The sequence below is a fragment of the Canis lupus genome, chromosome 10 (genome assembly GCF_003254725.2).
Source record: "Canis lupus dingo isolate Sandy chromosome 10, ASM325472v2, whole genome shotgun sequence".
NCBI lineage: Eukaryota > Metazoa > Chordata > Mammalia > Carnivora > Canidae > Canis > Canis lupus.
This window is the reverse complement of record NC_064252.1, coordinates 42,960,722-42,984,322: the sequence shown is the minus strand read 5'-3', so window position 1 is coordinate 42,984,322 and position 23,601 is coordinate 42,960,722. Positions and strand designations below refer to the sequence as shown.

The following is a 23,601-nucleotide window of genomic DNA, read 5'->3' as shown; positions in this document are numbered from 1 at the left end:
TGTGGTCAGATGTGTTTCCCACCCTCCTTCCTGAGCCCAGGAAAGTGAGAACTTCACCTACACATGGCCACAGAATTTGTCGAGGGATGAGCATGGCACCCAAGCCAGGCCAGTGAGATTCAGTTCTGGATCTTTGATGGATTAATTTAAAAACAGAAGTGTTAAAAAAAAAAAAAAACAGAAATGTTCTTCCTGCTGAGGTCGCTGAGAACATCAGGTGGAAAGGAAATGCTGACAGCCGTCTTGATTCCACAAGGTGAGGGCCAGATTGTTGGCTCCTGAATCAGAGCCAGGACAGTCCTAAGTACAGCATTTTGGGACCTACCTGAATCTACCCTGTGTCACTCAGTGGTGGGAATCAATAAGCCACTTCCTTGATAAGCCAGTCTGAATTGGGTTTCTGACACATAGAACTGAAAAGGTTCTAATAGAGATATTCATCCCATTGTTGCTTTGTGTTAGCTATTTAATCTCTCTGGACCTTACTTTTCTCACCCATCCAATGAGAACAAAACCGTCAACCTCACACAGCCTCTGAACTAATTAAATAAGATGACTTATGTGAAGTGTGGGCAAAGGGTAGGTCCATAAGAGTTGTTAGATCCCTTCCCCTGGTTCCAAGTATAAAACTAAAATCTGGATCTAAGACCTGATAAGAATTAAGATGTAAAAGTGTAACAGAGTGAACCTTGCCTCAGAAAATAGAATATACATTGGCCCAAAAAGATCAGTCAGTAAGAATCAGAAAAATCAAATCCTAGTTAGAAAATTAGCAGATATATGAGCTATCTTAAAGAAATGCCAGCAACTTAAAATCAGAGGTAGAATGCATTGACCTGTCAGTGACTCCATCTTTTAAAAAGAGACACCAGAGAACTTGGCCTGCAGCCTGAGGAATTGAGGCTGAGGGGTGGAGGGACCAGGGGTGAGTTCATGTCAGTCTTTTTCATGCAGGGTCTTTATTTACTAGTGTTGCTGTTGTTTTGTTGTTGTTGTTGCTATTGTTCCTATTACAGAAATGTTTCTTTCATTCCAAAGTATTTACTTTTCAGTCTCTCTGGAAACTTACACAGATACCAAGAACAAAATCGGTCAACTCTAGTTTAAAAAATAGCAATTTTAAAGGCAGCATTTTGAGTTCATGGAAACTTTGAAGTGGGGCTCACTAGAGATTTTAAGTTCAATCATTAATTGAATGAAGGCTCAAAATGTCATTTGACCTCAGAGTCACAGAGCTAGTATATGGTGTGGGAGAATTTCAGTCCAGTTGTGTGGAGCCAGAATCATTCTGGTTGGGTCTTCTGAAGGATGCCCTGAGAAGGTGTTGGTCCTGTGTGGAAGACCCCAAGGCCCGAGAAGTTTAAGTAGCTGGCCTGAGACAGCTGGTAGCAGTCATGTCCTGTGATGGCAGAGTGTGGTATTATTTATTAAAAAAGGCATTGTTGGGACACATGGGTGGCTTAGTGGATGAGCATCTGTCTTCGGCTGAGGGTGTCATCCCAGGGTTCTGGGATCGAGTCCCACATCGGGCTCCCTGCAAAGAGCCTGCTTCTCCCTCTGCCTATGTCTCTGCCTCCCTCTCTCTCTCTCTCTCTCTCTGTGTTTCTCCTGAATAAATAAATAAAATCTTTTTTAAAAAATAATTAATTAATTAAATTAAAGGGGCACCTGGGCGGCTCAGTCAATTAAGCATCTGACTCTTGGTTTCGGCTCAGGTCATGATCTCATGGGTCGTGGGATCAAGCCCAGTATCTGGCTCCACGGTCCATGGGGAGTCTGCTTAAAGATTCTCTCCCTCCGCCTCAACCCCTGCTCGAGTTCTTTCTCTTAAATAAGTAGGTAAGTAAGTGAGTGAGTGAGTGAGTAAGTAAGTAAATAAATAAATAAATACATACATACATACATACATACATACATTGTCTCCCAGGCCCAAGGGGCTCTGAATCTGGACAGACTGCTGGAATGTGTGGTTGGTCCTTCTTAGGACAGACTGATGGAATGTGTGGTCCTTCTTAGGACAGATCTTCTTTTATGGGCAACGGGAGGGCCTAGGAGTCTTGTTAGCAGGATAATAGCCAAGGAAGTCCAGGAGAGTGTATAATGTCATGGTCTAGCACTTGGATTCTGGTGTCAGACCAGCTGAATTCACATCTTCCTTGCACCTCTTCACCCTTTCCAGTGGTGTGATTTTGAACAAATTGTTGGACCTTTCTGTGCCTCACACTGAGATAGGGAAACTGAAGAATCTGCTTTTTGCTCCTTTTCCTGCTTCCATCCTTGTTAGGGCCGGCACCCTCACCCCACTTTACTCATGCCTGTGCAAATAGAATATGCCCTCCTTGTAAGGGACAAGGAATTAGTTATTTTTCCAAAATAGATAACATTTAAGGAAAGACAGGGTAAGAATGACCAGAGGAAGCCATCATATGTGTATTCCAGACTACAGGTGCTAGGCATGTCAAAGCCAGGGCCCTCTGGCTCCAAGAAATAATACCTGGACCTTTGTCTGTGTTCTAACTGGTTCCTGAATGCCTGAGGAGACACATACACCATCCTCAATAAAAACATCAGACCCTGAACAAAGACTAGACTCATGCTTCTATCTTTTTCGAGTCTCCCAAACTACTCTGCCTGTATCTGCTCTGTCTATATCTTCAATAAATGCTTATCTTACTTCCTGCTGGTTCACATTTGATTTCCATCTTACATAAAGCCAAGAACCCCTTTGGCTAGTCCTGGGGGACTCCTTCTGGATCCTAGATCCTTCAGTATCAATACTCCCCACCTGTGACGTGGCGATAGTATTTAGTAGTGTTTGGCATAAAGTATGTGCCCAATGAGAGTAAGCTCATCTGATTAGTTGAAGTCCATTTAGCAATCATGTATGGTGCATCTACTATGTATCATGACCTGTATCAAGGCACAGGAGACTCAGAAAGGGTCAGGACAGACATGCTGTCTGCTCTCATGGAAAGCAGCTAGAAAGGCACGTGGGGAACACTAACATTAGATAAGCTGGACACAAATATGCTGAGTGTTATGAGAGGGAAAAAGTTGGATGCTGTGAAACCCTCTCCGAGGCTGGAGGCCAGGGCAGGCCTCCATGAGGCAGGGATGTTTGAGTGGAGGTCAGAAGGAAGAGTGCACTGGATCCTTGGAGGACAGGATATGAGAAGCATACAGCACCACGCAGGTAGAACCAGGCACTGGTTGTGTATTCAGCAGAGGGCAGGGAGGACTGGGCCCAGCTGGGATCTCTGGACAGACAGTCTCTCTCAATAGTCCCTCCCAGTGAGGTGTGCATTCCAGTCCTGGCAAAACTCTCAAGTGTCTGAGTTTTGTGTTTCCCACAAAGCAAAAGGTTTTATGATGTTCCACATGATATAACAGGCCCAGCTAGCACTTTCCTGAGTGGGCTTTATAGGTTAGGACTTCCCTCGTTTGTGCATTTCTTGCAGGCAGGTTGTCTGCATTTTTATCTTTGAAAAGCATCTTCAGAGAGCTTATTGTCTAATAGGAGAGATGTGTGGGCATCCATTCAGGAGGCTCTCAGAGGGTATTCTAGTGTGTGTGTGTGTGTGTGTGTGTGTGTGTGTGCGTGTGTGTGTGTGTTGGAGAGAGAGAGAGAGAGAGAGAGAGAGAGAGAAACCATAGCAGATGTTGTGGGTCACCCAGCTTGGTGATGGGCCTGACCTACTTTAACTATTGGAGGATCTATCACCAGAGGGGATACCAGTGGCAAACGGCTCTCAAATGGTTGTTGCAGCTGAACAGCAAAGAAGTGTTGGGATCTGGCAGGGCCGTGCCTCCTGCGGGCATTTACAAGACAGCCAATTGAATGCAGCCCATTCCCTCTCTAGGCCTGGCTCTGAGGTTGCCTAACGACTCAGGACTGGGGTCTGATGAAGAAGGAATCCCCAAAGACCAAGGCTCTGAGATGGAACCCAGAATGAATGAGAAGATTCCTTTGGATTTTCCTCTGTGTGCTTTGGTTTCCTCATCTGTAGAGAAAGACATTATTAATACCTTTTGCAAAGAGTCGCTTTGAAGATGAAATTAATTGACACAGGGATCCCTGGGTGGCACAGCGGTTTAGCACCTGCCTTTGGCCCAGGGCGTGATCCTGGAGACCCGGGATCGGATCCCACGTCGGGCTCCCAGTGCATGGAGCCTGCTTCTCTCTCTGCCTGTATCTCTGCCTCTCTCTGTCTCTCTCTATCTCTCTGTGTGACTATCATAAATAAATAAAAAATTAAAAAAAAAAAAAAGAAATGAATCGACACATGTGGAGTGCTTAGAAGAGGGCCAGGTACATAGTAAGGGCCTGATAAGTGCTATTGTTACTATTGCCACTGTTTTTCTTGTTATTATGGTTTTGCTGGAGTTGCTGCTGCCAACCTTCACTTTTCCCTGTCCTTGCCATTAACCCCCTCAAGCCCGAGCCTGGGGCAGGGGGTGGTCAGTGGACTTCACCTGAGAAGGTCCAGGCCTTGTAGCCTTGGATAGGAAAAGTCCTATAGATTGAGCCTTCTCTGAATCTGTAATGACAACACTATGTAGCCTCTATCTCCAAACCCAGAACATGTGCACCTTTGAAACAACCTAGAGCTCAGAGCTCAGTGACCCCATCAGGTCTTGGCAGGGATGTCTGTAGCACCTCAGAGGCCATCCCCAGAGCAATAGGGCCATGAAAAACATGAGCTTTGATGTTGGAGGAAATAGGGAATTAACTGAATTTATACTCGTGTTTCTAAATTTCTGACAGCAAAGTTTGTTATGATTTACACACTGCTGCTCTTAGCATCAGATTTAGCTCTTGTACCTGACCCAGAACATTTGTGATTTACAAATTGGAAAATAAATGCATCCTGAGATAATCTTACAACCACTCCAATAAATTCTTCATCAGTGGCTCTCAGCTCTTAGCCACTTCCCTTGCATTTGGCTGTTCTGTGAGTTATAGGTGAGTAAATCCTATTTTATAGAGCTCTGTTCCAGCAGATATATTCAGCTCATTTGCCTCTCCTGAAGATATGAGCTTGTGCATTTTGTTAGAATTACTGGAGGAGGGGATCCCTGGGTGGCACAACGGTTTGGCGCCTGCCTTTGGCCCGGGGCGCGATCCTGGAGACCGGGGATCGAATCCCACGTGGAGCCTGCTTCTCTCTCTGCCTGTGTCTCTGCCTCTCTCTCTCTCTCTCTCTGTGTGACTATCATAAATAAATAAGAATTTTTTAAAAAGCCATATTTAAAAAAAAAATTACTGGAGGAGTGTGTGGACTATTTGGCAGGTCAGATTTTCTTGCTGAAATCCCTCCTTCCCCAGAATACCAAGTGCCTTCTTCCCCATCAGTCTGTATCTTGTCCCCCATGAGCCCCTTCCAGCCTGTCTTTTATCCTCTGGCAACTGATTACCTGTTGTGCTTGCTGCTCCAGCAGAAGCCTACTTTGCAGCATTTCCTGGGCTAAATTCCAGCCTGAAGGGGCTTTGCCTCTGCCTTTGAGATTAGCAGGTTCAGTGCATGGCCACCTGAATGCACACAGAATTCCTTTTTCTAAGTAACTCCCAAGACCTGAGCTTTCCAACATTTGTAACTTTAAACCTCAATCCACCTAGGGGAGAGGGGGAGTCTCAGAAGAGACTTTGAAAAGCACACCTTGGTCCTGACCAGAGTCTCCATTAGCCCACTGTCACTGGTTGCATTCACCGGGAGCTTAGCCTATTAGCCATGGACTCAGAATGGGAAAACAAAAATATTAAATTTTTTTTTTTTTATGATAGTCACACAGAGAGAGAGAGAGAGAGAGACAGGCAGAGGGAGAAGCAGGCTCCATGCACCGGGAGCCCGACGTGGGATTCGATCCCGGGTCTCCAGGATCGTGCCCTGGGCCAAAGGCAGGCACTATACCGCTGCGCCACCCAGGGATCCCGGGAAAACAAAAATATTAGCCATACTGGATTGAATAATGTCCTTCAAGAATTCTTGTCCTTTCCAGAACCTCATTGTTGATGATGTCATCATTGATGTTATTAGTTAGGGTAAGGTCATGCTGGAGTTGGAGGGTCCCTTAATGCAATATGACTGGTGTTCTTATAAGGAGAATAGAGAGACACAGAGATAAACACACACACACACACAAACACACACACAGAGGGAAGTTGATGTGAAGGCTTACAGGGAAAACGTCATCTGACTATAGAGGTAGGGATTGGAGCAATAAAGATACAAACCAAGGAGCACGAGGGATTGCCTGCAACCACTGGACACAAGGAGAGAAGCATGGAACTGATTCTCCCCCTGGATCCCAAGAAGGAGCTGGCCAGTGGACACCTTTATTGTGGACTGTGAGAGAATAGATTTCTGTTGGCTTAAGTGACCAGATTTTGGTACTTTGTTATGGCAGCCCTAGGAAATTAATACATTGGCACTTTTACATGAGTGAGAGATGAGCATCAGCCAGGGTGGCTGAGATTTTTTCATTGCAGATCTGAATGCAAAAACTCTGTTCTTCTTGTGCTCCTTGGTCTGGGAACCCCTGGGGCTGCTGAACAAGCTGGGGGCTGACAAGGCTGGGGTTTCTCAAATGGTGGGTCTTAATTCACTGGTGGATTGCAAGATGAATATAGACCTTCATTTTACCAAACCAAACAAAATAAAATAGAATCATGTAGCGGAGAAAGAAAACAATCCCAGTGTACTACACATAGTACATTTACTTCAAATATATGTATTTATGATGCTTTCTATACATGTTTAAAAACATATGGGTTGTGGTCAAAAAAGCTTGAAAAAACTTAGGCAGAGCTTTTGTCTTTCATCTTCACAACAAATTCTTTGAAATATGTTGTATTACCTCAAATTTTATGAATCAGAAGAATACAGCTCAGAGCTCACATAGCTTGTCTATATAGTAAGTGGTAAAGATGGGAAATGAATGCAGAACTGTCCCATATTTGCACTTTCCCCCCATCCCACCCTGCTGCTACCCAGATCGAAGAGCTGAATTGGAACTAAACAGGACTTTGGCCTTGGACTAACATGGTAATGAAGGTGTTATGCTGTGCTATTTTCCTAGTTCCCCCAAGGTAGATGGAGATGCCAATGGCCAAGGTGGCTCAGCAAGCTGCTGCCCCTTGGCCCTAGAACCAGGAAATCGGTCACTCGAGGCACAGCTGAATGGACTTAGCTTTACCCCAAGAGCTCAACTATGAAAGGGACTCAAAAGGAATTTAATAGTTTGCTTTAGGTCCAGGGGAGTGGACTGCTTCTCCTGGGTAGCCTCTCTTGAGCCCTAGAGCTTGGGATTGGTTAATTTTTGCCCTGGGTCACAAAGAGTTGGCAAGGAACATTTGCATCTTAAAAGAGAATTCCACAAGAGAGCCTGCTTACTCCAAATACTAAATAACAAATGCTTGGCTTTCAGGAATGATGTCTCCTTGAAGATTAAGTTATTCCAGCTATCAACAACATTTGGTCAACCTAGACTCCCTCCCAAAAAAGAACTGAATTTCATTTAGTGCCCCATATATGTTGCCTATGCGAGTGTGTCTAAGTGGAGTTTGGGTATAGAATGTTTGGAAGAGAGGAAGAGTGGGTCCATTTAGGAATGCATGTCCAAAAGTCTTTAATATTAACATCTGTTAGGCTCATCCTCACCCCAAGCATACCATTTTTGTGTTTCTGCTCATTCTGTTTCACTACTGCCTAGTGATAACATACGAAGATAGAAAGGAACATGAGATTACTTCAATATACCTGTATTTATTGGAGAGGGTCTTAGAAAGAGGAGACCATTAAATATTTACTTTAAGCGATGCCCAAGGATTTGGGCCTCAAGCACTGAGGAGAGCTCAAGCAGGATGTATAAGCTTTCTGATTGGAGGGCAAGAGCCACATAATCCAGGCACCCTCTAGTTCACTTCCTTTGCAAAGTCCCAATAAAATGATTTCCCATCTCCCCAGGCTTGGCAAATAAGATTGAATGGGGGTTGGGTGGTGATGTGGGGAGCCAGGGTCACCAACCTGGCAGGGTAAGATGAGGGTTGTTTCTAAAAGTGCCATCAAAATGGCCACCTCCACATGTAATCACTTTAAGACCTTAGTGCTCTTTTGCTGTTTCATCTTCTACCAGAATGATATGTTAAAGAGTCTCAGAAAGATCCAATAACTCTAAATGCTACATTGCTGTAAATAGCTCCAAAATCCTCTGAAAGCACTAACCTCTTCCTAGACACCAAAATTGCTTTGCAAGGAGATGCATTTATACCATACTTAATAACAACAAAATGTGTTCACATGTGTTCTCATGTGAGGTAGACAAAGATTACTATTTTTTTCTTTTATTTATTCAATTAGTGTTACTTTAATTTCACCTCCTGTGAAATGTACATATCTGAAGTGCCCAGTCAGATGACTTGAAGCATATAACTCATATTAAGTTAGGGAGCCGTTATACCACCCAGAAAGCAACCTTGCATTTCTCTTTGTAGTCCAGCAAGCATTTCCCCACCCGCAAGGAGCTTCATTTATCATTCCAGATTGATGTTGCCAGTTGTAGAACTTCATATAAGTGGAATCATACAAGATGTACTCTTTTGTGCCTGGCTTCTTTTGTTCAGGATAATGTTTTTGACTTTCATGCCTGTTGCTAACAACTAGTAAGTTGTTCTTTTCATTCCTGAGTCATATTCTTTGTATGGATATTCTATACTTTGTTTCCCCATTAGATAGATATCCTAATTGTTTCTAGTGTTTAGCTAGAAACACTAATGAATAAAACTATTATGAACATTCTGTCCAGTTATTTTTTGTGGACATATGTTTTTTATTTCTCTTGCCATAATACTTAGGAATGAAATATGCTGGGTTATAAGAGAAATACATGTTTAATTTTTATAAGAAACTGCCAAAAAGTTTTCCAGAGTGGTTTTATCATTTACACTCCCACCAGTTATGAATGAATGTTCTGGTTATTCCACATATCATATTTGCTACACATACTCTCACTATATATATGTGTTACTATGTTAATGTGGTTAAGTATGTTCTTGATAATTCTAAATTAACCTTGAATTTCTAAGTTAAAACCCACTTGCTCATGATGTGTTATTTTACATGTCACTGAATTCTATTTGCTTGTATTTTCTTAGGGATTTTGTTTCTGTGCATATAAATAATATTGTCTGAGATTTTTCTTTCATGCAGCATACTTGTCAGACTTCAGTATCTACATAATTTGAGCCAGGAAGTTATTTATTTCTTTATTTTCTGAAAAAAATTATGTAAGATTGGTATTATTGCATTCTCAGATGCTTGATATAGTTCACCAGTGTTTTCTTTAAGGAAATGTTTTTAGTTAAGTTCAATTTCTTTGGCAAATAAGAGAAAATTTAGATTTTCTATTTCTTCTAGGTTCAGTTTAATATATGTCTTTCAAGGAATTTATTCATCTTACACAAGATGTTGAATTTATTGGTATAAAATTTTCATGATCTGGGAAACGAACTAAGGGTGGTGGAAGGGGAGGTGGGCAGGGAGTGGAGGAGACTGGGTGACGGGCACTGAGGTGGACACTTGACGGGATGAGCACTGGGTGTTATTCTGTATGTTGACAAATTGAACACCAATAAAAAATAAATTTATAAAAAATAAAATAAAATTTTCATGATATTCCTGTATTATAATCTTTTTACTGTCTGTAATGTTTGTAGGGATGGTTGTAGTGATGGTTCCACTTATATTTCTGAGATTTGCAATTCCCCCCTTCTTCAGTAGCATGGTAATGGAGTTATCAATTGTATTAATATTTTTAAAAAATAACTTTTGATTTCATTGATTTCCTCTATTGTTTGTTTTCTCTTTTATTATTTTCTTTCATATTTCTTTCCTTCTATTTTTCAACTTTGTCAATTTGCTCTTTTCCCTCATAACTCCTTAGGATGGTATTTATATCATTAATTTTAAATCTTTCTTCTTTTCTTTTTTTTTTAAATTTTTTTTTATTTATTTATGATAGTCACACAGAGAGAGAGAGAGGCAGAGACACAGGCAGAGGGAGAAGCAGGCTCCATGCACCGGGAGCCCGACGTGGGATTCGATCCCGGGTCTCCAGGATCGCGCCCCGGGCCAAAGGCAGGCGCTAAACCGCTATGCCACCCAGGGATCCCTAAATCTTTCTTCTTTTCTTATGTAATCAGTTAAATCTATATATTTCCCTCTAACCACTCCTTTGATTCCATTTAACAAATGTTAAAATATGTAGTATTTTATATTGTCATTCACTTAAAATATTTATTTCTTTTGTGATTTCTTCTTTGGCTCCTAGCATATTTAGAAATATATAGTGCATTGCTAAATATTTAGAGATTTCTAAATATTACTATTGATTTCTAATTTAATTCCATTGTGGTCAAAGATGATACTCCTGTGATTTCACTACTTTATCATCTATCTTGGTAAATGTTCCATTTGTGCCTGAAATGAGTATGCATTCCTGTTGGATATTGTGTTCTACAAGTGTCAATTAAGTTGATTGATATTGTTCTGTCAATGCTAAAAGGAGTATTAACATATCTAATTATAATTATGGATTCATCTATTTCTGTCTTTAGTTCTGTCACTTTTTCTCTTAATGTATTTTGAAGCTCTTTAATTAAAAGCACACACATTGTTATATCTTCTTGATGAATTGACCCTTTAATCATTATGAAATGTTCCTCTTTGTGGTAATATTCCTTAAAAACTCAAGCTTTCTTATTGTTCCTGTTTGCATATCTTTCCCTTTCTTTTAGCTTCTCTGTGTTTTTTCTTTTTAAAGTATGCATCCTATAAATAGTGTATAGTTGAATCTTGTATTTTGTATCTAGTTTGACAAGCTCTACTTATTAACTGAAATGTTTAACCAACTTTGCTATTTGGTTTCTATTTGTCACATCCATTCCCTGGTTATTTTTTCTTTATTCTCTCCTTTTGAATTATTGAACAATTGTTAGTGTACCAATATATTTCCTTCATTGACTTTGGGTTTTGTGGAGGTTACTCTAGAGATTAAAATATGCATTCTTTATTTGTTGTAGTCTATCTTCTTAATATTATATGACTTCACATAAAATTTAAAATCCTACAATAATATTCCCTTATTTCTATTACATCCTTGTGCTATTTTTACTAGATTTTAATTTTAAATATGTTATAGGCCCCCTAATATATTCTTAATATTTTTTGCCTTAAAAAGTCAATTATCTTCAAAGAAATTTAAAAGACAAAAAAAATTATATTTACCACTCCTTTTCATTCTTTTGCATAGATTTTGGATTCCCATCTGCTTTCACTTACCTTTAGTCAGATGAACTTCATTTAACATTTATGGTAGTGCATTGTGTTAATTCTTTCAGTCTCTGTTTACTTTGAAAATATTATAGTTTTACTTTTCTTAAAAGGATATATTTACTAGAAATAGGATTCTAGGTTGGTGGTTTTTCTTCAGCATTTTAAAGATGCCATTCCAAAAAAAAAAAAAAAAAAAAAAGATGCCATTCCATCTGTAGTTATTCTTACTGTTCTATATCAATGAGTGTTTTTCATCTGCTTGGCTTTAATATTCTATCATTGATGTTTGGAAGTTTTACTAACTTATGGCAAGATGTAGTCTTTTTATTTATAAAACTCAGTATTTGTTAAGCTTGTTGAATCTGAAGTTTTTGGGTTGATATATTTCATCAAACTTGGAAAGTTTTCTACATTATGTTTTCCATTTTGGGGGGCACTAATATCTCTTGTCTCTCCTTCTCAGTCTATATTTATTCATATTGGAAATATATGTCATTTCTCTGTTGAAAGCTCCATCTGTTTGCTTATTATAGCCAGGTTTTCCTTATAAAACTTTGAACAAATATTTAACAGTTAAATTTCTTGTCTGCTAATTCCATTATCTGTGTCATCTCTTTGTCTGCTTCTAATGACTGTTATTCTCCTAGTGTTAGGACATATTTCTCTCTATTTTCCTAGTGAGTTTTGATCGTATGCTGTGCACTAAGTATATAAAGTATGTTAAGGGCCCAAATTATATTTTCTTCTTTAAAGAGTGTTACATTTTTTTGACAGGCAGTTAATTTATTGACAACATGGCTCCGTTTTAGGCTTTAGTATGAAAAACTAAGAGTTGGTAGGATAAGAAAGAGTAGTTCTTAATTTAGGGCATGGCTTTTCTGGGGTCCTAGCTGAATGCCTAGAATATTCAGTGCAGTTGCTCCCCTTTGGCAACTTCCAGCATTTACCAACATTGCGCCATCTCTGATATTTCCACTAAGTTCCCAGCTTCCAGTAGTTGTTCTCTGCCAGACCTTGTGGAGTCTGACCTGTGCATATGTAGCATTGGTCCATGGGTTCATGGACAAATGGGTGCAAGAAGTCTGTTATGCATATTTCTGGGATTTTTGTTTTCCCTGCAGAGCTTCCTCTTCTTGGTAACCTGCCTGTCAAATTCCACCTTCCTCATCAATACCAAACTCTCATCTTCTTTCTCCATCTAATGAGAGCACCACTCTCTATTTCAGTTCCACATCCATACCATGACTTTAAAAATGTTCTTTGGCATAAATATGAACTTATTCCATGTGTTCTTCTTTCAAGAGCCACAGCCTTGCAGTTTCTGTTGTCCAATGACTGAAAGCAGTTGTTTCAATTTTTTTCAGGTTTCATAGGACTTAGAGTAAGAAAATAAGTCTTATTCCCAATATTGCATCATGGTCTGAACTAGAAGCCTCTACTAGTCCCTGTTTTACAGATGGGAGCATAAAGACTTATAAACTCCATATGTTGCTACCCAGTGAAGGTCATTCAAGCTGCAAGTGTCATAATTCTGACCAGAGCCCTGATTCTACCTTAATTTTCAAATCTCTCTGTACCACATTTCACCTTATATCAGAGCATAGCAGTTCAGACAGTGGGAGCCTCCTGTTGTGCCTGGTATGTACTGTACTAGTACTTCAATCTCTCAGAGACTGGATGGCCAAGTGTACCAGGCAGGCTGAGGTCTTGTAGGCCTGGGTTGGAATCAGATCTTCCATGTACAAACTAATGCCAAGCATCTTCACATCCATCCCCTCATTTCCTTATCTATATAAAGAGGATAAAAACACTCACCTTTGTGAGGGATATACCATAATCAAATATTCAGAACTCAGGATTGTGTCTGGCATGGAGACATACTCCATAAATGTGAGCCAACCCCAATTAGATTCTGTAAATTGGGGGTTGGCAACTAACGAATGCTATTCTATCTCTTTCTATGCACATGGCAAGCCTGAGTTGTTTTGTTTATGAAAGCATTTTGAGGCAACAGCCCTTGGTGAGTCCCAGGTGTTATTAATATCTCTGAATCACTATGCAGTTCTATAAATACCTTTTCTTCCTCTAGCTATGTTATTTTTTCCCCTTATCTCACTAAAATGTAAGTCAGCAATGAAGTTATGAATTACCAGCTCCCTTATTCTCTGTTCTGTAATTAAGGAAGTGCTAGGTAAGAGTGCTTACTGAGGAAAGGGATGGGTGTGGGTTAGTGGTGAGGGTGGTGTGAATGCTAGAGGCTGCCTACTGATAGGCACTACCATGATGGAGTCCACTATGGAAGCAAGCAGCTTAGAGGAGCAGAGGTGGCTACCCAAGGACTAAAGGGTATAACCTGTGTCAGCCCATGAGGATACTCTTTGTGAGACTTTCAGTCTTGTCAAAAGCCAGTTTCCCAACCTGGCTAGCACTTTGTTTTAAGCCTTAACATTTCATTAGCGTCTCTTTTTGCTTATACATGCCTACTAAAATCAACCAGCCATCTCTTTCATTTTTCCCCTGAGCTCATTACTTTAAGTTGGGGAGGGGAGATCTTCAGCAGAATTTGATCCTTTACAGATATCCAAGTGCTTAGGACCAAGGCAGGAAATCTTGTAAAACTACTTTGCCTCCAATCCCATTGATTCTTCAAAACCCTACATCATGAAAAATGTTGTTAGGAAGTATAGTTAAAACATAAATATAGGAAAAAACATAGCTTCTGATTTAAAAAAAAAAAAAACCCTCTTTATTTTTTTTTCTTTGACCAACAATTCTTAGAAAGAGAGAATTGTATCCATTAAAGGAAATTGTGGAAAGAAGTTGTAAAATAATCTTCTATGGGGAGGTTTTTGAACATGGGGGATTTTAGAATTAAACAGACATGAGTTCCTATTCAAGTCTGCCCTTCTTACATGTTTATAGCAAGGACATGAAGACCTATAGAGCCTGTGGTAAACCCAGAGTTGGACCCTGTCAAACTGGCTTGAGTAGCTGCTCTTAACCACCTCACTATGCTGAGAATTTAAAAATAAATAAGAAACCTGTCTATAAAATCTGAGTCACACAGATCTTTCTTTTGTCTTATTAGCAAAGCAAGTGTAAGGAGACAGGACAATATGTGCCAGCTCTAGAATGTGACTTAATATGGCCCTTACAGAGGAGTTACTTGATTTATCCCAGTCCTGACACTAGGGAGGACCCTTTACATGGGAACAAGATTATATTCCAACTGGGAAGAAAGTGTGAATAAGAAAATAATGTAAAAATCATAAGCTGGGAATTTCCAAAATGACAGAATGAGGAGCTCAGTGGGCCCTCTTCCCAACAAAACCATCACTTAATTGGAGAAGTTTTTTTTTAAAGATTTTATTTATTTATTTATGGGGGGGGGGAGTTGAGAGAGAGAGAGAGAGGCGAGACATAGGCAGAGAGAGAAGCAGGCTCCATGCAGTGACTCAATCTTAGGACTCCAGGGTCATGCCCTGAGCTGAAGGCAGACGCTTAACTACTGAGCCACCCAGGCATCCCAAGAGAAGATTTAAAAGCAGGAATTAAATTACCTAAAAGTCTCTGAAAACTGTCATAAGGACATACAGAAAATGAAAAAACATTCATTCAAAAAATCTACTAAATCCCAAGAATAACTAAGAGCCAATGGCATTTGAGCCATGACCTGCTCATCCCTCAACCTCTTTCCAGTTACTTCTTAGGTGCTCTATACAGGCAAGCCCAGCCAAGAATATGGAGGCTCCCTCTCTGCCCAGGTCCCCAATCCAGGGCTGCAGTCTCACCCTGAGCAGGAAGGAAGGCAGGTCACTCTCATTTCTCATCTCCTCCAGTCTCATGTTTGCAATAGCTCTATTCCTGTTAGCTGTGGCCAAGAGACCAACCAGTGTGCAGAAGCATAACAAGGAACTTAATCACAGCCTCTGACTAAACACTGACTGAACAGCAAACTTCTGTGATCTAGAGGCAACTTTTATAAAGCCAGACATAACAAAATACCATTTACACCCCTGGCAGTCTGGAAGACTTTATGCATGCCTAATGCTCTGCCCTCTCAGCTATGATTAGGAAGACACCATTCAAGCTGCTACTCTTTGGCTGAACAAGGGGCAAAATCACAAACTCCTTGAACTGTGATAGCAATCTTCCAAGCCACAAACATAATAAAGGATTAAAAAATATAACAGATAAAGAGAACTTAAGCACAACTTTTGACCGATAAATGTTTTGTAATGACACAGAGCAACCCATAGATAGGTAAACTAAAAGATAAAAACAAGGCAAAAAATTAGAGCAGGAACATTAGAGGCTTCCCAGTGCATAGAAAATAGATGTCACAGAATTAATTCAGCCAAGCCCCTAAACAAATGAAGAAATGACCAAACAAACAACAGTGACAACATCAGTCCCAGGGAGGGGGAGGCTACACTAGTTGGTATTCCAAGTCAGTACAATACATTACCTACAATGTCAAGTTTTTAAAAAGATTTTATTTATTTATTCATGAGAACACAGAGAGAAGGCAGAGGGAGAAGCAGGCTCCTTACAGGGAGCCTGATGTGGGACTCGATCCCAGAATTCTGGAATCATGCCCTGAGCCAAAAGCAGATGCTCAACCACTGAGCCACCCAGGCATGCCATAAAATATCAAGTTTTTAACAAAAAATTATGAAGCTTGAAAAAAGTTATGTCAGTAAAACTGAGGGGACCCAGATTTGAACTTACTAGACAAAGATTTTTAATTAGCTATCATAAATATGTTCTAAGAAAGAAAGGAAATCATGTCTAAGATATCAAAGGAGAATTTGGCAACAATGTCTCACCAAAAAGAGATTATCATAAAGAGATGGAAATTATTTTTTATGGAAATGCTGGAGTTGAGAAGTATAATAACTAAAATGAAAAAGTCAGTGTGGGGGCACTCAGTAGTATTATGAGCTTGAAAGAAGATTCAGCAAATACAAAACAGATTAATAGAAATTATGCAATGTGAACAACAGATAGTAAAAACATCTCAAATTTAATTACGACTACTAATCTACACATGCACAAACTTCCACAAACCCCAAGTAGAATAAGCACAAATTTACACCCAGAAACATGATAGTCAATATATTGAAAGCCAAAGATAAAGATTATTCAAAGCAGCAAGAGAAAAATGACTCATCATATACAAGGGATCTTCAGTAAGCTTAACATCTGACTTCTTATCACAAACCATTGAGGTCTGGAAGGTAGAATACAAAAAAAGAAAAAGAAAAGTGTCAACTAAGAGTTTTATAACCATCAAAACTGTCTTTCAACAATGAAGGCATATTAAGACATTTCCCAGATAAAAACAGAAAATTCATTTCTAGCAAATCTATGCTACAAGAAATACTAAAGGAAGTTCCTTAGGCTGAAAGCAAGTGATGCCATACAGTAATTCAAATTCTCTCTCTCTCTCTCTCTCTCTCTCTCTCTCTCTGTATCTCTCTCTCTCACACACACACACACACACTAAAGAATGCCAGTAAGGTGATTATGCGGTTAATGAAAAAATATAAAATGACGTAATGATGGCCAGGTGTCTTGTAACCCCATTCAGGCAGTCTCTCCTCTGCTGTCTTTTCTTCAACTGCCTCTTCTTCAAACCAGCCCGATTTTGGCATCCAGTCCCTTCCCAGTTTCATTCTCATTACTGAACAATCTCTAAGCCACTGTGTCATATTCCTTAAGGTTTTGGGCCCCTGATTCCAAGGCTTCCTCCTTATACAGTTAATGTCCATACCCATGGTCCCTCCAACACCCAAGATGATTGTGCCTTGAGACATTCAACCCCAAGATTCATTCCCCTGACTTCAGCTCCCACAGGTATGGTCACACCCTGAACCTCTCATCACTGGGAGCTTCTCCTCTTCTGGCATTTCCTCTCTTATACCTTTGGCATTCTTCCTCCCAGTCCCACTGAACCTGTCTATCTCACCACCTTTAGTCCTCCTAGATATTGGTAAACCATCTTAGGAGAAGGAGCTTCAAGACACTAAGGTCCATTTTACAAATCTGCATCCTACCTTCCTAGCCAGACATTATTTCTTATCCACCACTTCATCCTAATGTCCACTTGATCCCCAACCTTAGTCTTGGCTGCCCCTTAACCTTGAATAAGACACATACATTCTCCTTTTTTGTCTTGATCTTGATCCTTTGCTCTGTGGGGTTTTTTCATGCACCCTCAGGTTTTATTCATCTCCACATCTCACTCATTAGCCAGCCTTCCCATTTGGCCTAGCCCAGCCATGTTGGTCTTCATAGCAGGCCTCACCTGCAGGGTGGAGTCAAGCAAAATCTACTCTTCTGTGTCCTACAGACCCCAATCCCTTGACCTCCCATCTTTCAGCTCTCTTAACAGGTTTTCTTATTTTATTTCCCATACCATACTTAATTGTCTTACTTTCCCCTTCCTCACAGCTACTGTTTCAACCCTTGACACACCCCTCTCTCACAAGAGATAGCCTCCCTTGCTATTTAACTCAGGGAAAGTGTATAGCTGTCTCATTTTATGTGAGAGTGGGAACCTGTGTATGTCTGTGGACAGAGACTTCTGAGCAGGTAAAAGGCATTACTGTGGAAAAGAATAGACCCTCTGACACTATAATTTCCAGCAAGGGTTTCCATTCCCAAGCAGCACTGGGGTGGGAGGGGGCTCCACTTTCATAGTCCCTGCTACAGGAAGAGGGAGCACAGAAGCCTTGAGCTTAAACTTGGCCTTAGGACTTTGGCCTAAGAATTTAAACCTTCATGAGAAGAACAAAACAGTAAAGCCTGGTAAGCAGATAAAAGGTGGGCTCAGAGGCCAGCAACAGGCATCTCTGAAGACCACAGTTTCTCAGGGAGGAATTTGGATGTGACAGACAAGCTCCTGCTATCAGGAGGTAGAAATGTGTGCATTTTTTTCACAGCGAGTATCAGAATTATTTTCAAAGAGGTCCAAGCCAGCAGATAAAGTAAGGTATGCATTTGGAGAAATGGTCAGTCTCCCTCCTTATTCCCTTATGCTGAGACCCCAGGTCCTCCTGGTACAGGAGACTCTGGGAGCATCAGGAGATATTATTGTCATCTCTGACACTGCATTCTCATGCAGGCAATGGCAGGCTTGGTATTGGCAAGGCTCTCCCAAGCAGCTGGAGAGATGCAAACACACCCACAGAAACTAGAGTCCAAAAGGAAGACAGCTGCTGCCAGCATTGCAGAGGCTTCATCACTTCATTTCCACCCAGCTCACTTTGCTTTCACCCATGCTTAAGACACACACACACACACACACACACACACACATTTACCCACATACCAACATATATGTATACAAACCACACCTCACACATGCCCTGCACCCGTAGTTATTGACCTCCTCTTGTACCTCCAGACTTTTCCACCACATACTACATTGCCTCTCCTGCACACATAGTCCAGGCACTCCCATCCAGGGGCAATCAGCTGTCAATATTTTCTTTCCAAGAGACTATTCACCATCCTTCTCCTTCTCTTCACCAGCACATGTCTTGTAAGAATTTTCTGCACTTCATCACTCCTCATCTTTAACCACAACAGTCTGGATTTGACCTTAGACCACACCACACCCCCTGCAACACCCTGCAAAATCAGAGCAAGCTCCAACATTTTGGATACAGGGTTGTCTCCAGGATTCTTACTATAATCAAGCCACTGGCAGCATCTGACCAACCATTCCTAGCAATTCTGCTCTCCTTTGTTCCCCTAAGGCACCTCATTCTGGTTCTCTTTCTTTAACTGCTTTTTGTTTTCTCTGACTGATCTACAAATAGCATGTAAAACTTAGCCCCTTTCTCTACAACCTCTACTTGAGAGTGTTTCCTCTTTATTATGAAGTACAATCAGAATCTTCATTCTCAAATGCAGCTTTCCTCTGGTCACCAGATTTCCAACTACCCATTGGACAAGTCTCTGGGAGCAGGGAATCTTTCAGGCACCTTTAAACTCAACCTGTTTGAAATAGAATGTCCTTATAGGTCCCTCCAATAAAATATTGTGGTATAGAAGAAGGAACCTCACACCACCTGACCTGTCTCCAAAATGAGTGAGCAATTTGGGATTATGAGTACATTTAGTGAGAACCACAGATAAATTGAACCACAATGCAGATTAGCCAAAACGAGATGAGAATCCTGACCATAACTTTAACGGAAAAAAATTTACTATGGCTAAAGGCTTTCAAACCATTCCATTCTTTTCTCTAGGTAATTACATGTTATATTACCACTAAATATCATCCCAATCATAAAACTGATGGCACCGATCAGGTGACATGTCTCTATTGCACGTCAACTCTGTGTTGTGCAACCCTCTTCTTCCATGTTCATCAACGACTTGCCCATCTAAACCCTTCGGGCACATGGCCTCTCCCTGTCTGATACTGTTGATGGCTAACATGCAGGAGAACTCAGTTACTCAATTTGGAGTTTACAAACCAGAGTGTCAGTCACAGCCACATTATGGGGAGCCTTCAGTATGGGTGACATTACTTTTCTGCATCCTTGTGAAGAAAGGAATGGTTGGGATTTGGTTCTTGTTTTCTTGTTGATGTCAGAGAGGGAAGGAAGGTAGAAATATATCTGTGTTACAAGTTACACTGCCTCCAGCAAGAATTGCTGTAACAACAAAGGAAATGCATTTTCTCACCCTACTTGTTGGTGCATGATTTGTTTATTCATGGAGAGACAAGCGCGCAGTAGAATATAAAAAGTGAAAGCCTGCAAAAGAATTTTAAAATGGTGTTTATACTCCTATTAAAGTTCATTCTTGATGTCACAGCAGGAAGACCAAATCATAAAAGTACATAATGTACTTTAGAAATAATAGAGCTGCTGCAGAGGGAAAGAAGGAGGGGTTAGGAGAGGGGGCAAGAAAGATGCTGGGACTGGCAAGGAGTCAGGGAGGGGAGAACTGAGAAAAGCAAGGATTGGGGCATAGAGGAACTCTCTCTAAATCTGCAGACCTTTGAATTTCTCACTTGATCTACTGCCTCTTTCCTTTTTGTGTGAAGTAGGGTTTGTAATGAAAAAAAATTGTTTTAAGCCCCCTATAACACGGGGTCCCTGGGTGGCTCAGCGGTTGAACGCCTGCCTTCGGCCCACAGTGTGATCCTGGAGTCCCAGGATCGAGTCCCACATCGGGCTCCCGCTTTTCCCTCTGACTGTGTCTCTGCCTCTCTCTCTGTATGTGTCTCTCATGAATAAATAAATAAAATATTTTTTAAAAGCCCCCTATAACAATTTTCCCAGAGATACTTCATCTGTGAGTGGACGTGGTAGTTCCTCCAGCCCTCCACAACCTTCAAGTCTATGAACAATCCAGTGCAGGGCCCTCAGCTGGCTAACAATGAGGATCTGCTAGAGAGGAGCCAAAGCACACTTCAGTGCAGAACTGCAGTTGGTTTGTCAAATTCATAAACTGCTAGAAGGTGTCAGTAGCACAATAATTGCCCTTCAGAATGCTTCAAAATGAGGAAGAGGGCATCATTTAAGCCAAAAGAATAAGAAAGGGGTAATGATCAGCCACGTTCCTATAGGTGAGCCAGGGGAGGAGGGGAAGCCATGTGCTCATGCTGGTCCTGTAGGCTGAGAGCCGTTCTGGTTACTGCTTGATTCTAGCATCAGACAGTCCTGAGTTGAATTTCAGTTTCTTCCAACAAACTTGGCAAGCCTGTGTAGGCACATAACCTCTCTAGGCCTTTGTCTTCTCCTCTAGGAAATGAGAATGACAAGGGACACCTCTTGTAAGATTTGTGATAAAATTTTAAAGCACAGAGTGTGTAAAGTGCTTATCGCAGTGTGCCTTATACACATGCATGATGCTCAGAAAAAAGTTGGTTATTAGCATGCTCTTTTGGGGCTCCAGTAGATACTACCACTTTTCAGTCTCTGCTTCTTTTCCTTTGCAGATCTTTTCATTTGAGTAAATGACTGTTACCCATCTAGATCTGATACCTGACCAGCCTAGCCAATCAGCCCATTCCTTACCCTGTAGCACAGGCATGGGGATGGGGGAGGTAGGCCAATGAGAGCCTTCTTTAGTGATGTCTATGTCTCTGGAATTATCCTCTGTAACATGATATTGAGAAGTCATCCCTGCCTCTTCCCAAAAACAGTTGGTCTGAGGATAAAGATAATAGGGAGAAACAAGAGCTTAAAGATAGAGAATATCTGGAAAGCCCCTCTAGAACCCTGGGATCCAGTCACCAGCACCACCCATTGAAACATTCCAATTATGGCAGCTACTGGACCCTTTTGGCATAAGCTACTTTAAGTTGGTTTTCTGTCTCTTGCCACTAACCTGGATAAATGCATACTGTCCTCCTACTCAAGATAGAGAATGTGAGTAAGGGCACCTGACAATGCCATGACTGGGTGCCAATACTGATTATGCACCAGAATCAACTGTAGATCTTTTAAAACAATACAAAATCTAGATCCCATCATCCCCAGAGATTCTAACTCAACATAACTGGAGGGGGTCCACAGTCCTTTTGGGTTTTTATAGAGGCTTTATCACACAGACATGATTGATTACATCATTAGCCATTGACGATTGAACTCAATCTCTGACCCCTCTCTCCTCCTGGGAGGTCCAGGGCTGGGACTGACAATTCTGACCCTCTAATCTCAGGTTTGGTTTCACTGGCAACCAGCCCCCAACCCTGAGATGCTTCTAAAAGTCCCCTTATATAACAAAAGGCATCTTTATGGCTCTTCTCAGGAAATTCCAAGTGTCTTAGGATCCTGATTCAGAAATGGGGACAAAGACCAAATACATATTTCTTATTATAAATCACAATATCACAATGGTCTTGCCCACACCATCTCTCATTCCCATCTAATTCTAGAGTCAGTGCCCTCTTCTGCACATCTCAGACTCCTTTAAGTTCATGAACCTATGCGTACAAAGGGAGGTTTCTCAAAATGGGGTTCAGGACTGTCCACACTCGGTCCCCTGGAAACACTCAGGGGGACAGATTCTGTTTGCTAGTCTTCGCCCAGAGCCATGGAAGCAGACCCTACTAGAGCTGGGGCCAGGAATCTGCACTTCTGGCAGCCCCCAGCAATTCTGAGCACAGAGTTGAAGAATCTCCATGGTGGGTGGGTCCCTGCTTCCTCTCTCCTCCTCCCTTGTTAAATAGTGGAAATCAGACAGCTGGGCCTGAACGGGACATAGGGAGGAAAAGAATGCTGCCTTGCCTCCCCCCGGAGCATCATCTATTAGGAGGCCTTGGATGAAAGGCAAGAAGGAAAAATGGTTCTTCTACCAAGGCTGGCATTTTAGAAAACCCTGTTTCAAATACCCTGAATTTTGAGGCCTGAAAATAGTTATTATTTTTGCCCTCATTACCTTCTTTCTCTATTTAAAATGTAATCATTGTCAGAAGAAAACTGCAGCTATGCACATCCCTGCCAAAGCCTCACACAATAGACACTAAAAATAGGGCTCTGCCTCCGAGCTCCGCAAAATTCTCCAAAATGAAATACACACACACACACACACACACACACACACACACACACACACCCCTATTACTGGAGGTCTGTCCTGTCGTCTAGTGACATCCATTTTGCCTTTTATTTCCCCAAAATAGCCTTCCCTTCTTTTCTGAATGACCTCTTTTTCCTGATTTGCACTGGTCAGGGCAGTGCTGGCCTGGCCTGACCCCTTCAGCCACTCTTCTTGAGTTTTCTCTTTCAGTTCCTGATTCAGTCACCACTGGGGATAGAGCCGATCAATCTGGAACCTTCTTGGCAAACTTCAGATTTGCCTGCAGCTCTGATGATGCCACCCTAGTCCTGTCTTCCCCTCACAGTAGCCCATTAGGTAAAAGCACCTAGAGATTTGAATGTAGCCTGGCCAGGCAGGAGGCTGCCCCTAGGTCAGAGCACAAGTCCCTGTGTTGAAACGAGAATTGTAAGGAGAAAGGCCACAGAGTGACTTCACAGAGTGAGCTAGAACAATGTGAACGCCGGGACGAAGCCCAGTGTCTAAAGAGTGGGAATTTCACACAGGCAGACGTATTACTGCCTTGGCATTCTGGCAAATTATAATACCCAAAATAGCATGACTTCTTTTAAATTCCTCCTGGCATCTGCCCACAGCACCCACACCCAGGAAATGGTGGGTGGAGTCTGTTTTCATCCACTGCAGTGAGCTAGAACAATTTCACTCGCTTTGTAACAGAATATATATGGGAAGTGAATGCAAT

General features: G+C 41.4%; 2 long non-coding RNA genes across 2 annotated transcripts in view; one reads left to right on the top strand and one right to left on the bottom strand.

The window, feature by feature from the left end:
- Positions 1-23,601, top strand: part of LOC112670254 (uncharacterized) — a 121,331-nt gene that overhangs the window by 60,241 nt on the left and 37,489 nt on the right. The window lies entirely within an intron of this gene.
- On the bottom strand, positions 1,131-3,967 carry LOC112670270 (uncharacterized). The gene is made up of 3 exons (XR_003142845.3): positions 3,698-3,967; positions 1,916-2,315; positions 1,131-1,399 (listed from the first exon to the last, which is right to left on the bottom strand). It is a non-coding gene; the product is annotated as an uncharacterized LOC112670270 (long non-coding RNA).